The 15161-nt window shown below is 42.7% G+C and overlaps 1 protein-coding gene across 1 annotated transcript in view; it reads left to right on the top strand.

The window, feature by feature from the left end:
- TMEM132C (transmembrane protein 132C) overlaps positions 1–15161 on the top strand; it is a 380764-nt gene that overhangs the window by 147845 nt on the left and 217758 nt on the right. The window lies entirely within an intron of this gene.

The raw sequence follows: 15161 nt of genomic DNA, 5'->3' as shown, positions 1-15161 counted from the left end.
GTATATGGCTTTCTTCCACCTTCAGTTCCTTAAAGTTGCTCTTATACCAGGACTTCATACAATGGATAGGAGATAATCCCCTGAAAGGAATCTGGTGCCATTAGGAAGGGAAAAGCAAATGGTTATGAAAAGAAGGAACCACATTTGATGCCTGGTTTAGTGTATAAGGGACACACGTAGAGGTTTACAGAGGCATGTTTAATAACCAGCTCTCTGGGAAGGGGGAAGAGAAACAGCCCTCATTTGTAGTATTGGTCTATTTCTATGGTGTAAATTCTCCCACCATCCACGTTACTACATGGCTAGCAAAATTCCTGAAAAGTTAATATGTGGGCCTCACGAGCCCAGATGCACTGGCTTCAGCACATCTCTAAATGCATGTCATTGTTTCAATTGCTTTTTAAAACACATACTAATATAAACCCTAAGTCAAGTACCACATGTGCTCAATTTCTGAAACACATGGCCTGCTGACCAGTAGAGCTGGGACAATTCAGACTTTTTAGTTGTTACTGATTAAAATGAACTGGAGGTCTTTTTGAAACATTGGGGTGAAGACAACAAAATTATTAGTTGATAATAACTTACCAAGAACTTACGTGTGCCAGGCCTCAGTCTAAATACTGTGCATGGATTATACTATCTCACTAAGTTCTCATAAAGGCCCTCTGCAGTAGGTGGTATTATTATTATAATCTTTATGTTAGGGAGGAGGAGATTGAAGCATTGAAAGTTAACTTACTGTTCCAAAGTCACCTGGCTAGTAGCTTGTGGAGCTGGGATTTGAACCCCGACGATATAGCTACTGAACTAAAAAAGGTGTAAGAGTAGCTTTTTCTGTAATAAACCACCCTGGAAATTAGTGGCTTAGAGCAATAACTGCTTGTTTATCTTTTGATTCTGGGGGTCTGTAATCTGTGCTGTGCTCAGCTGGGCGGTTCTTCTGATCTTGGCGGGCTCACTCAACTGCCAGGCAACCCTCTAGCTCTGCTTCTGCAGGTTGGCTGTTGGCTGGGATGATGGGGGCCTCGGGGCCATGTGTGTCTCATCACCTAGCAGGCCAGCTTGGGCTTGTTCACAGGGTGGTCCCAGGGCTCCAAGAAAGAGTAGAGACAAGGTCCTGACATGAACTTAGTCCAACAGGGCTTTTGCCACCTTCTCTTCTCTCAATACAACAAATCACAAGGCCAGCCCATGTGTGAGGAATGGGGAAAGAGACTTCACCTCTTTTTAAAACATTTTTTTAAAATTTTAATTTTAAAATTTTTTATATTTTATACAGTTTTTAAAGGTTACTTTCTGTTTACAGTTATTACAAAATATGGCAGTACTCCCCGTGTTGTACATACATCCTTGAGTCTCTCTTACACCCAATAGTTTGTGCCTCCCACTCTCCTACCCCTAAATTGCCCCTCCCCCCAGCTGGTAACCACTAGTTTGTTCTCTATATCCGGAAGTCTGCTTCGTTTTTGTTATATTCACTAGTTTGTTGTATTGCTTAGATTCCACATATTGGTGATATCATATGGTATTTGTCTTTCTCTGTCTGACTGACTTCACTTAGTATGATCATCTCTAGTTGCATCCATGTTGCTGCAAATGGCATTATTTCATTCTTTTTTATGGCTGAGTAGTATTCCGTTGTATATATGGAATATCTGTTGATGAAGAGACCTCACCTCTTAATGAGAGAACTTCCACATCACATTCCAGAAGAACTCATTATGGAGAAGGAAAAAATTAGAACCATTTTCACAATCTATCAGAAAGAATAATCTGAACATAAAGTTATATTCTTTGTTTCCCCTTTATTAACCAATTCATAAAAACATAACTTAGCACACGGCTTAAGATCTGGTGGCTTGAAGAAGTGTTTTCTTGGGCCCACATAGTATTTTTAAACCTAAGAAATTTTATTTAAGACTCTGGCTTTCTGTTTTCTCTTAAAAATCAGAAAGTCTGAGGCTTGAGCCCATTTTTTTCTCCAGTTGTTGGGAGCCAGCTTGTGGCTGCCTTGGGGGTGGGGAGGAGCTTTTGTTTTCTACTCCTTCACAGCCCCACCGGTCTCTCTAGTACCTCCCAGGCAAGCCTTCCTCGCTTACCCCAGTTACTTTCCTGACCCCTGGAGGCATTTTCATTTACAGGCCCTGCTTTCCCGTTTCAGTAGCTGTGTGGGCTTCCACCTTTCATCAAGTTAATTTGTGTTAACCTACCCCACTGCAAGAAACAAACCGACCAGATAGCTTCTTATTAGTCTCTGCTTTGGGTCTGTTTCCAGTGTATTGAGAGGACTTCCCCATTTGGACCAAAGCCAGGATGAAACTTCAGTCTTGTTCGATGTTATCACGATTCCATTATGGAGGAAGTAATCATAGTTTTCCAATATGTCATGTCTGAAGACGCCCTCTTTTTTTTTTTTAATATATCTTTATTGGAGTATAATTGCTTTACAATGGTGTGTTAGTTTCTGCTTTATAACAAAGTGAATCAGCTATACATATACATATATCCCCATATCCCCTCCCTCTTGCGTCTCCTTCCCACCCTCCCTATCCCACCCCTCTAGGTGGTCACAAAGCACCGAGCTGATCTCCCTGTGCTATGCGGCTGCTTCCCACTAGCCATCTATTTTACGTTTGGTAGTGGATATATGTCCATGCTACTCTCTCACTTCGTCCCAGCTTCCCCTTCCCCCGCCCCGTGTCCTCAAGTCCGTTCTCTACGTCTGCGTCTTTATTCCTGTCCTGCCACTAGGTTCGTCAGTACCATTTTTTTTAGATTTCACATATGTGCGTTAGCATATGGTATTTGTTTTTCTCTTTCTGACTTACTTCACTCTGTATGACAGACTCTAGGTCCATCCACCTCACTACAAATAACTCAATTTCGTTCCTTTTTATGGCTGAGAAATATTCCATCGTATATATGTGCCACATCTTCTTTATCCATTCATCTGTCAGTGGACGTTTAGGTTGCTTCCATAAGATGCAGTCTTATCAGAGCTTGGCTAGGTATGTATTACAGTGTACCCATCCGAGTACAAAATAATAATGCTGTCCATAATCCCAAGATCTCAAAAATAGCCGTGATTTTACAACACATTTATCAAGTTCTGCAGCGACTGAAGTGAATCAGACTGCCGCTTCCTGGTAAAGTGACTGGAAGTTTCCACATGGAAATGCTTTGGGAAGAGATGAAGGTATACTTGACACACAGAAGCAGAAATGAGGCAACTTCCTGGAAAATGGAATCAAGTTGAGTATTCAGTAGGTTCTAGAATCTTCCAGTGAAATATTCACAATGCCTATGAAGATTTGGGGATCCCAGCCTGCCTCTAGAGGGATGTGGACCCTTTCACAAGCAAATGGCTAAAAGTAGCTTCAGGGTGTGGAGGGAATGTTTTGTGCTTTCTGGAGGAGACCTTTGCATGACGATGGAGATGGTCTACATAAGTATGTGCCATACAGTATAGCAGTCTCTTGCCACGGGTGCTCACTGAGCCCTTGAAATGTGGCTGGTGAGATGGTGACACTACATTTTGGATTGTATTTCATTTTAATTCATTTTAATTGAAACAGCCACACGTGGCTAGTGGCAACCATATTGAAGAGCACAGAGAACTCAGGAGAAGACTGATCATTTTTTTTTCTTTTTGAGCAAAGTGATTTTATATATATACATGTTCTTTTTCATATTCTTTTCCATGATGGTTTATCACAGGGTATTGAATATAGTTCCCTGTGCTGTACAGTAGGACCTTGTTGTTTATCCATCCTACGTATGATAGTTTGCATCTGCTGATCCCAAATTCCCAATCCTTCCCTCCCCTAACCCCTTCCCCCTTGGCAACCACAAGTCTGTTCTCTATGTCCATGAGTCTGTTTCTGTTTCGTAGATACGTTCCTTTGTGTCTTAGATTCCACATATAAGTGATATCATCTGGTATTTGTCTTTCTCTTTCTGACTTTCTTCACTTAGTATGATCATCTCTAGGTCCATCCCTGTTGCTGTAAATGGCATTATTTCATCCTTTTTTATGGCTGAGTAATATTCCATTGTATATATGTACCACATCTTCTTTATCCATTCATCTGTTGATGGACACTTAGGTTGCTTTCACGTCTTGGCTACTGTGACTAGTGCTGCTATGAATGTTGGGGTGCATGTGTCTTTTCGAACTAGAGTTTGGTCTGGATATATGCCCAGGAGTGGGATTGCTGGATCCTATGGTAGTTCTATTTTTAGTTTTTTAAGGAGCCTCCATAACTGTTTTCCATAGTGCCTGCACCAACTTACATTCCCAACAACAGTGTAGGAGGGTTCCCTTTTCCCCACACCCTCTCCAGCATTTGTTATTTGTAGACTTTTTAATGATGGCCATTCTGACTGATGTGAGGTGGGACCTCACTGTGGTTTTGATTTGCATTTCTCTAATAATTAGTGATGTTGAGCATCTTTTCATGTGCCTACTGGCCATCTGTATGTCTAGGAGATGCTGATCTTAAACCCTGACTCTGGGTGTTCCATATCTAGAATAAATAATAGTGTGAGCCCAACTCCTTTTATAGTTGGAATCCCACCAAGGATAAGGCTTTGAGATCAGGCTGTTTCTCCCTCTCTAACCCCCAGCCCCTCAGCAGATAGAGTCAGCTATCAGTGACTGTCTCATGAAGTTAAAGGCCAATGAAATGTCTGACAACTCTTTCCAAAAGTATGATAAGAACGCCACTGGCGATGTACCAAATTTTAGTTACTTCTTGCTCATTCTTCCTTTATTTTGCTAATTATAATTTGTTTCAGTATGTATGAGGAGAGGATAATTAGCCGATCAAACTCTTGATGTCAAAGATAAGAGTTCAGGCTCAATTTCTAAAAATATCAGTGGGATTGAATTCATTTACAGAAAAATATTACATAAACAATGAGATAGTTTGTCCTCAGACATGACACACATTGCAAAGTCAGTAAAGAAAGAAATGAAATTTAAGAAATGCTGATGGAGATGCTGGAATTTTTTGTGCTCTGATGATTGTAAGTTTCTTTTTTCTTTTTCTTTTCTCTCTCTTTTTTTTTAAACAGATGCATATGTCTTAAAACATGAAATCTTGTCCTTCAAACCTTTGTGCAGCTGAGTGAACTACTTTTTATTTTTTCTTGTTTCATTTGGCTTCTCTTGTTTTTATTTGGAAGTAAGCCGAAAGCATGAATATTCATGATGCCGTTAAACAAGATTTTTATTGAAAACAAAAATGGATCTGAAGTTTTTCATTTGTGCTTCTCCAGTCCGAGAGTGAAAGCCCCATTGAAAGATCAGTATCAGAGATTTCGGTTATTTGCCGTTTACTTTTGCTAAGAATGTATAGATTTTTGGCTACTGAGGCGTTATCCTGTTCTGGGAAAAAAAAAAAAGTTAAGTATTGTATTTATATACTTCCGTTTTTCTGTCCTTGCGCAACAGAGGAAGAAAGGAGAATATGGCTAATGCAAAAGGGGGAAATATTTATTTTCTGCGTGTCCTAAATAGGAGAAGAAAAAAAATAGGCACCAAAAGCTAAAAAAGGTACCTTTGATTTCTCTGAGGCCCCCATTGCTTTTTGATACCTAGAAAATTGATCCTCTTCATCCTTTTTAACTTGTGTGTCTCCACCCACTACCCTCTGCAGGAAAGAGGGCTGCATATTTTGCGAGGTTGATTAATCAACACATTATTCTTTCTCGCTCTTTCCAGCAGTTCAGGGCTACCCATTTTTCATCAGACCTATTGTTACTTGGCAGAAAATAAATACACCATCAAAAATGTATTGCCATACCGACTGAAAGATGAAGGGGAGTGAAACGTTCACTTTGCGTTTGTGCAAACAATATTATGGGAAAAAAATTCCCAGGAGAGTCTTTATAATCAAACAAGTTTATTCTTGACTGGTGGGGTGAGTGGGAGACTTTGAGCCATAAATCATTAATTTATTCATTTATTCCTTAAGTTAATAAATACCTATTAAGCACCTACTAAGCGCAATTCCTACGTACAAAGCAGAACAGACCAAAAAGTGTCCTAACAGAGCTTACATTTTGTGGGTCAGCAGGCAATTATCAGACAATAAAACAGACTAAAGATACAGTGAAAAGTGCAACGATAAAAATTAAACAAAAATTAAGCTTTCTTAAGTATGCTTTAACAAGTTTTAGATCCAGAAATGATTTGAGAAAGAAAGGGAAGACAAAAGAACAGAAGAACAAGCAATTTTCACAAGTGTACTTAAGGCAATGTTCCAGAGTGTGGTTTGTGCATGGCTGGTGGTCTGTGGGTCATTATTTTTAAATGGTGATAATGACATATTTAGTGTTTGGGTAACCTTCCATTTTTATCAAGGGATGCAAGTTCTCCATTCATAATAGTCATACAAAGTTTCATGTCCTAGTACATTTATAAGTCAAAAAGGCAAATGGTTGTAAAGAAAAATATTAAGTAAATTATAGAAGGTTTAGTATATGGATATGAGAGCATTTGTGTTGGCAATACGCACGCGGCTGTCCCAGTGAGCTGAATACATGCCTTCTGTCCAAAAACAAAACAAAACAAAAGCAATAAAACAAAAACTGAAGAAAGAAATGCAAGGCAACCTTGTTGATTCTTCCATCATTGCAGTGTGACCAAGAGTCCCTGTTGAGGTGATTTACCTGTCTCAGTTTTCTGTCGCTGCATAGGATCCCGCCCCAAAACTTGGTGGCTTAGACAGTTTTCACTTGTCCGTGATGCCCTGGGTTGGTCAGACAGGGCTCAGCCAGGATGCTAGCCTCTGCTTCATGCAGTTACAGGTTGGGTTCCTCATGCTGGTCTTGGGTGGCCTCGGCCTGCAGCGGCTTAAAGCAGGATTTTGGTTCCCAGCCAGAGATTGAGATCGGGCAGCAGCATTGAGAGTGCTGAATCCTGGCCACTAGACCAGTAGCCAGTGACAAGGCCCTGGCCCTTCGGCTTTGCAGAAATGAATTCCCACAAAGACGGAAAGTAGTTAAACAAGTAAAGTGTTTATTAGGAGGGAAAAGAGTATGTGTGGATAGACACAGGGGCGGGCTCAGAGAGAGAGTTCCGCCCTCGTGGTAGTTTGAATCACTTACATGGAACATTTCTTCTGGGTTTCCTTTCGCCAGTCATCTTGCTTTGCCTGGTTCTGAGTCCGTATTTGTGTGCACGTGCATCTCTTAGCCAAGATGGGCTCCAGAGATGAGGCCTTTGGGTAGGTTGGCATAACTCCCCTTTGACCTCCAAGGAGCTTTTCTGTGCATGTATAGTCAGTCAAGAAGGTCTCCTTGACTTCGAGAATGGGAAATATGTGGTCTCTGTCTCTTATCTGGGCAGGGCTCAGCTCCTCTCCTGTCTTCATCTTGGAGTATCGGTCCACAGGGGACAAACTCCAGCTGTTCAGCCTGGAGCCCGTCTATCTCCTGCCTCAATGCTGCTGTGGTTTGGGCTGCAGGCTTTAAGGTGGCCTCAGCCCCCTGTCTGCCCCCTCGGCTGGGGCTACTCTCTCCTTGTGCTCTTTCAATCTCTAAAGTCTCCCTTGCTCTGCGTGGTGTCTCCAGCTTCTTCACGCGGCAGCTTAGGACGTCAAGAGGACAAATGAGAAATTGCCAGGCTCAAAACCAGTCCTTGAGCCCACCCAGAATCAGGGTGAGAGGGCATCTGACTCTTGATAGGAGGAGTTACAAAGCCTCATTACAAAGAAGACAGGAGGCATGCAGATTTGGTGGAAATGTACAACAATCCACCCTCTGGAATTAGAAGTCCACTGGCACCAAGGAAGTTAGGAAGCATATAGAAAAAAGTGGATGAATTTGTCTGGGGTGTGTGTGTGTGTTAGGGGACAGACCTCAGCAGTCGGGGCTGTTTCAGATAAGAAGGAATAAGAGGAGAATTGGGGACTTCTCTGGCGGTCCAGTGGTTAAGACTCCAGTGGTTAAGTGCTTCCAGTGCAGGGGGCGTGGGTTCGATCCCTGGTCGGGGAACTAAGATCCGACATGCCACATGGCGCGGCCAAAAGATTAAAAGGAGAATTGGCTTTTTGACCATTTACAGGAAACCAAGAGAGATGGGAAGATTGGCATGGCAAGATTCAACACCTTAGTACTTAAGGCTGATAAAAATGCCAGTATGGGGAGAGAATGCTATAAAAAAAAAAAAAAAAAAGTAGGGGAAAATGTGTGGAGACCATGAGTCAGGAGGTGGCGAAGGAGAAATAACTAAATGAAAAAGATTTAGCTATGGGGTCCTTTTTATTTGAAGGAAAGATTTATTTGTCTTAGCCTCTGTGTATTTCTTGCCATCTCGATCAACAGGGAAGTAGACAAGGTAACTAAGTTTTACTTGTGAACTCCTTGGAAAAATAGATAAGAAATTCATAAGTATGTTTGCACATAGAATAATAATAGAAATAATTATCATTTATCAAGTCTTCATCACCTGCCAGGCACCATGTTAATGCGTTGTACAAATTAACTCACGGGAGGTTAACGCGTTGCATTTTTCAAAGTCGTAGAAATTACTGCTGCTTGCCTACCCAGTATCCATTTCCTCCATCTCAACAAATTCCTGATTTAGTTCAGGGTCTTATATTCACCCTTCTTACCCATCCACGTGCCTCAGGGAATTTCAGTCCCTCACCCAGCTCCAGAAGTTGATGTGATCGTATTTTGGTTACTAGTGTTATATATAAATCACCCTGCCACTTAGAAGCTTCGAACAACCATTTTATTTGACTCACAGTTTTGTGGGACAGAGTTTGGCTGGGCACTTCTCCTCTTGGGGTCTATCATGAGGTTGTAGAGATGTCAGTTGGGGCTTAAATTATCTTAAGAGCTCTACTGGGCCAGGCATCCAAAATGGTGCAGTCAAATGGCCAGGAGTCGGCCGTTGTCTGACTGTTGTCTGGGAGTTTAGCTGGGCTGTCAGTGGCAAATGATCTCTCCAATATCGTAGCCTCAGGGTAGTCAGATTTCTACAGGGCAGCTGGCTTCCCTCAGAGAAAGCATTCCAAGACACCTAGCCTTGGAATTTACATACATCCTTTCCCGCATTCTCTATTGGTTGAAGCTATTACAAGCCCACCTAGATTCATGGGGAGTGGCATAGACCCTTGCCTCGTTTTGAAGGGGATGTCGAATAATTTGGAGCCATAGCTGAAAACTCTGACAGCTGGTCTAAGAGAAATCCATTCCTTTCACCACTGATTGATTCAGGAATAGATATGGGTCCCCATGTGTGCCCCTGAAGAGAAAGCTCCCCTCTTTCTCTGGGCGTCATTGTGTCTGACGTGACACCTAGAATTCAACAGCCATCAGTGTTACCAGCTTGAGGATGAATCCATCGTGGAGTGTGGCAGAGAGGAGAGAAGAAAGGAAGAAGAGTCCTTGGTAGTTGACTAAGCCTCTAGGGCAGCCCGCTCTGAGACCACTGAGCTACCTGTCCTTGGAGGTAATACGCTTCTTTATCGGTTACACCAGTCTGAGCTGGGTACATCACTCTCACCTTGGCACTTAGACCTTAATATATAACTCCTCTGACATTAATGAATGGAAGAAGATGGTCAACTGACTTGTACAGGGTGCATTGCGGCCCTCATCGGTGGTCTTTGCCCACACCTTGGTAACTGGGCTTCCAGATTTTGGCCCGGCACCCAACTTCCATCAAACTGGTGGACTTAGTGTAAGGGGAAAGTTGCTATTTGAAAGTAATGTTTCCAAGCCCCCATTGTCTTCCTTTCATTCTGGATTTTTTTCCAGTTCTTTCTTCTTCCTCCTCTTTCCCTACCTCCAACTCTATCTCTGTTCATCTTCCCATCTCCCCTCCTATGTGCCTTGCTTTGATGTTTTAAAATACCCACAGGTCCTTTGCCTACTTATGACTTTCTTTCTAGGAAGCCTGGAGCTCTTAGGGTATAAAACGTTACAGATATACAAAATCATAGTTTTTCAAGCATATCCTTCCAGGGTTAAATGATATTTCTGAGAACGATGCATTTATTGCTGGGCGGAAGATTAAAATTAGGTCAGAGTGGTTAAAAGAAAACTGTTTTCTATTTTAAACATGGTACTAAATGGATATGAAATGGAACCCCACAGAATCCTTCCACCTTCTGACATTTGTAGAATTCATTTAAAAAAGGAGATGATTCATCTGATCTAAATTCAGTCTGAGCCAAATAAATCAATAAATGTGTTGAGTCCTCCACGTGTATCAGCAGGGCAGCAGGTGTGCTGTGTCCAGTTGACCTGAGATGGTTGCTCCTCACTGGGTCTTGGTATTTAATAAGTTGCCATACTTGAAAGACAGGTGCATAATCATAGCATCTGTATCCGTATATCCTTTTCGTAATCCAGGAGATACTCAAGCTGGGCATTACCTCCCCCCCACCCCAGTTAAAGCACTTCATCTGTCAGTGGAGGTAACTAGGATTGCTAACATTTCTAGTATTACTTGTGAGTGGTCAGAGGGAACATGGGAGAAACATTGGGAGGAGGAAAGGGCAGCATCCCACGACAGCACAGGTGCTCCCCCGGTAGCCCCATGAAACTCTGCTTAGTCTCCAAATATTGATTAGCAGGAGCCCAGGGCCTGCCCTGGTGGCGCAGTGGTTAAGAATCCGCCTGCCAACGCAGGGGACACGGGTTCGAGCCTTGGTCCGGGAAGATCCCACATGCCGCGGATCAGCTAAGCCCGTGCACCACAACTACTGAGCCTGCACTCTACAGCCCGCGAGCCACAACTACTGAGCCTGCGCTCTAGCCAAAAATAAATAAATAAAATAAATTTATTAAAAAAAACAGGAGCCCATCAGGTCCTACACCTTTGTTTCATTCCCTGTGACCATGCCCACCTCTTCCAGGATCTGGGCAGTTGCTGCAGGCTCTGAGGGTCTTTCTCTTTTATTGGGAGGTTCACCTAAAATGATTTGTCCATTTGAAAAATGCTCTCTCATCCCAAGAAAAGTGATATCTGAGCTCTTTAGAGAATCCCAGTGAGAAGCAGTCTCCTCTTCATAAAGGCACACCACACGTCACCCGTAGTCAATCCTGCCCTTGCCTGGGAGCTCCCTGAGGATGGGAACTGGGTCTCATCCATCCCAGCCTCCTTGGTCTCACACAGAGGAAGAACCAGGAAAACATCCATCAAGCTGAATAGAATTCCCTTCCATCAGAGTTTAAATAATCAACCAAACGAAACAGTCCTGCAACCCTCAGGACGCTTCACTTGACGTAGAAGTAGCTAATTCAGGACCTGGAAGTTCAAACCTCTCTGGGGTCAGCAAAGTACAAACTGAGGGTCAAACCCAGTCTGCCAGCTATTTTTGTATAATCCAGGAACTAAGAATGGTTTGTATATTTTTTAATGACTGAAAAAAAAAAAAAAACAGGAAGAATAATGGTTCATGACCCAAGAAAATTATATGAAATCCTTTTCCTCAATAACATAAATGAAGTTTTATTGGAGTCCGGCCATGCCCCTTCCTTTCTGCATCACTTGTGGCTTCTTCCATGTGACAGTGACAGAGGGAAGTAGGAGCAGAATATCCCACATAGGGCTCTCATCTCTTCCCACTGCTGCTCGGGGCACTGCCAATTACGCTGATGCAGCTCTAACTTGAAAGCATCAAGAAAAACTTGGTGGAAATTTGTTTCCTCTCTTATTTATATGAATACAGACATAGCACCCTCAGTTTTGCCTCGCAACCTGCAAGGGCTAAAATATTTCCTCTATGACCCTTTCCAGAGAAAGTTCGCCAGGCCCTACAACACTGGAGCACGTTTGGAGGCTGATCTTAGATTTCATATCTACTCTAAGGGCATCTCAGTAAGATTAGCAAGTGGTTGGAGAGAGCAAGGAGGGGATTTGGGAACTTCCTGGTTTGCCCTTCTGGGAAAATGGACCAAGGGATTTGGGGCACTATTGCTCTTACTTTTTCTATCCTCCATGTGCAACTTCAACTCCAAACAGGATAATAAAACCAACAGTAGGCAGGTATATCCACAAAGAGGCTTGTGCTCAAACAGATAACTCAGTGCATTCTGGCTTCTGGCATGTGCCTGAGTAATCATGTCCTCTGCCTTTGCTAGGTCCTCAGGACAGGTTGACCCAAGCAGAAAAGGGGTCTCCAGTCTCCCTGAAGAAGGCAGCCAATTCTGTCCCCTTTTGAAATCGGCCTCCAGACAGAGAACAGGTGGGGTGACTTGCCTCTACGTATGGCACTGTAGAGATGGTGTGAGCTGATTGCCTTCTTCCTTGTACCCACTGACCAGTGAATGTGACTGGGAAAGGTAGAAACTTGAGGCCATAGAACTGAATTTTTTTTAAAACAAGAGCCCCTTGTGGTATTTTCCTTTCCCTCTCCCTCTTTTATGATGACTACAGAGTGTCAGGAGAAATCTGAATGTTGGGTACTCCAAGTAAGTAAGTAAGTTTGAGATAAGATGAGTCTTAGGTGTGATTATGGCTCGAAGCAAAGAGTTGCTCGGCAAATAAATCATGGCTGTCACATCCAATTAAGTGGGTCTGCAGTGACTAGATCCTTGTCTGAATTCAGCATCGCTCCAGACCTAGACTCTTTCCCCGAATGGAGGTGGCTAATTTCAGAAACAACAGACGTGGAAACATGGTTCAGCTACCTCGGCTTGGGTTCGGGGTGGGAATATGTGCATCTTACCCATAAAGGTTGCATTCTGGTCCCTTGAAGTGACAAGGAAGCCAGTAAGTAGGAACGATCGAGACAGACTTATCATTCGTTAGGAGAGATGCGACGGTTTGTGAATGTGAGCTTCCTGGTGAAATGGTGCCGGTTGATTACACTGCGAGGTGGAGCAGATTTTCCACCATCAAGTCATTTTAATCAGCAAAGGAGAAATAAAAGATCTTGTTCTGTGGGTAATGAGTAAACACGACCTCCATTTTATTGGTGCTGATAAATGGCAGGTTTTGTGTGCTTCCTGCCCTGGACGCTAAAAGCCAAGGCAACAAAGCCAAGGAGAAAAAGACAAAAGGAAAGGAAACAAAGACAAAACGCGTAGGGACTAGGGAGTGGCAGCAGAGGGTGACATGCAGGCGATGGGGCGGGTATCAGGTCAGCCCAGCCCACCTGAACTCATGCTCTGGCCCCCATGACTGCTCGAGGATGCTTGCTGCTCTATCAGTTCAGCATTGCATATCGTGCTGGGTGTTCGTAAAACAGAAATGGTCGAGATGGTACCCTATCTCTGTGAGCTCACGTTTCTGGTCCAAGATGGCAAATATGTCAGCTTTGATCTGTTTGCAGCGGAGGCCTGGAATGATGTGTCGAGAAGGATTCTGAGGCCCGAGTGGAGGGGACAAGGGTGCATTGATTGCTGATGTGGGCCATGCACCAGGAAAGGAGTGGCAGCCTGCAAACCACGTGTGCTATTTCGGGAACTATAATTCTGTTTCACAAAACACTAGAATCTTGGCAGATTTGGTCTTGGCAGATGCTGAGGACCAAAAGTATGAGGCCCGATGTAGTCTCCAGATGTGATTGTTTGAGTTGCATGGAAAAAATTTCCCCCTTTTGTCCATTTTTCTTCCTTCTTTCTTTATGGAGTAAACAGGCATTCTTATGCCTTATATGTTTCCTATATTTCTTTTTTGTAATGTATTGACATAAATTGCATACATGAAAAGGCACAGATCTTAATTCGGTGGTGTGATTACTTTTGACAAATGCATACGCCCATGTACCCAACACCTCTCTTAAGACATAGAACAATTTCATCATCTCAGAAAGTTCCCTCCTGGTCCTTCCTGGGCAGTCCTCTCCCCCATGTACTGAAGCAGCCAATGTTCTGATTTCTGTCACCATAGAGTAGTGTCACCTGCTCTTTTAACTTCATGTAAATGGACTTATAATATTTTTCATCTCACTTCTTTAGCTCAGAATGTTTTTGAGATTGAGTCGTATTGTTATATTTAACAGTACTTCATTCCCTTTTATTGATTAGCTGTAGTTCATTCTACCAATATACTACAGTTGGTTTATCCATTCGTCTGGTTGTTGCCAGTTTGAGCTATCATGCATAAAACTGCTATGAATATTTGTATGCAAGGTTTTGTGTGCACATATGTTTTCATTCATTTTGGAGTGAAGTGGCTGGGTTGTAGGGTAAACAGATGTTTCACTTCTTAAGAAACTGCCAAACAGTCTTCCAGCGTGGTTAGACCGTTTTATACTCCTGTCAGCAATATTTAACAGAATGTAGAACAAAATATAAATTGATTTTCTTAAGTTTGTTTCTTTCTCACATAACATCCAGGAATCATCAGTTTAGGGTTGTATAATCACTTCACAGTGTTGGGACCCAGGTCCCTTCTAACTTTTCTTTTTTTCACATCTTTATTGGAGTATAAATGCTTTACAATGTTGTGTTAGTTTCTACTGTACAACAAGGTGAATCAGCTATACGTGTACATATATCCCCATATCCCCTCCCTCTTGCGTCTCCCTTCCCACCCTCCCCATCCCACCCCTCTAGGTGGTCACAAAGCACTGAGCTGATCACCGTGTGCTATGCAGCTGCTTCCCACTAGCTAGCTATTTTACATTTGGTAGTGTATATATGTCCATGCCACTCTCTCACTTCGTCCCAGCTTACCCTTCCCCTCCATGCCCTCAAGTCCGTTCTTTACATCTGCGTAGAGACTTATTTATTCCCGCCCTGCCACTAGGTTCATCAGTACTGCTTTTTTAAATTCCATCTATATGTGTTAGCATACGGTATTTGTTTTTCTCTTTCTGACTTACTACACTCTGTATGACAGACTCTAGGTCCATCCACCTCACTACAAATAACTCAATTGCGTTTCTTTTTATGGCTGAGTGATATTCCATTGTATATATGTGCCACATCTTCTTTATCCATTCATCTGATGATGGACACTTCGGTTGCTTCCATGTCCTGGCTATTGTAAATAATGCTGCAATGAACATTGTGGTACATGTATCTTTTTGAATTATGGTTTTCTCAGGGTATATGCCCAGTAGTGGGATTGCTGGGTCATATGGTAGTTCCATTTTTAGTTTTTTAAGGAACCTCCATACTGTTCTCCATAGTGGCTGTATCAATTTACATTCCCACCAACAGTGCAGGAGGGTTCCCTTTTCTCC

This window comes from Balaenoptera ricei, chromosome 14 (assembly GCF_028023285.1).
Source record: "Balaenoptera ricei isolate mBalRic1 chromosome 14, mBalRic1.hap2, whole genome shotgun sequence".
In the NCBI taxonomy this organism is placed as follows: Eukaryota; Metazoa; Chordata; class Mammalia; order Artiodactyla; family Balaenopteridae; genus Balaenoptera; species Balaenoptera ricei.
This window is presented reverse-complemented; position numbering and strand designations above follow the sequence as displayed.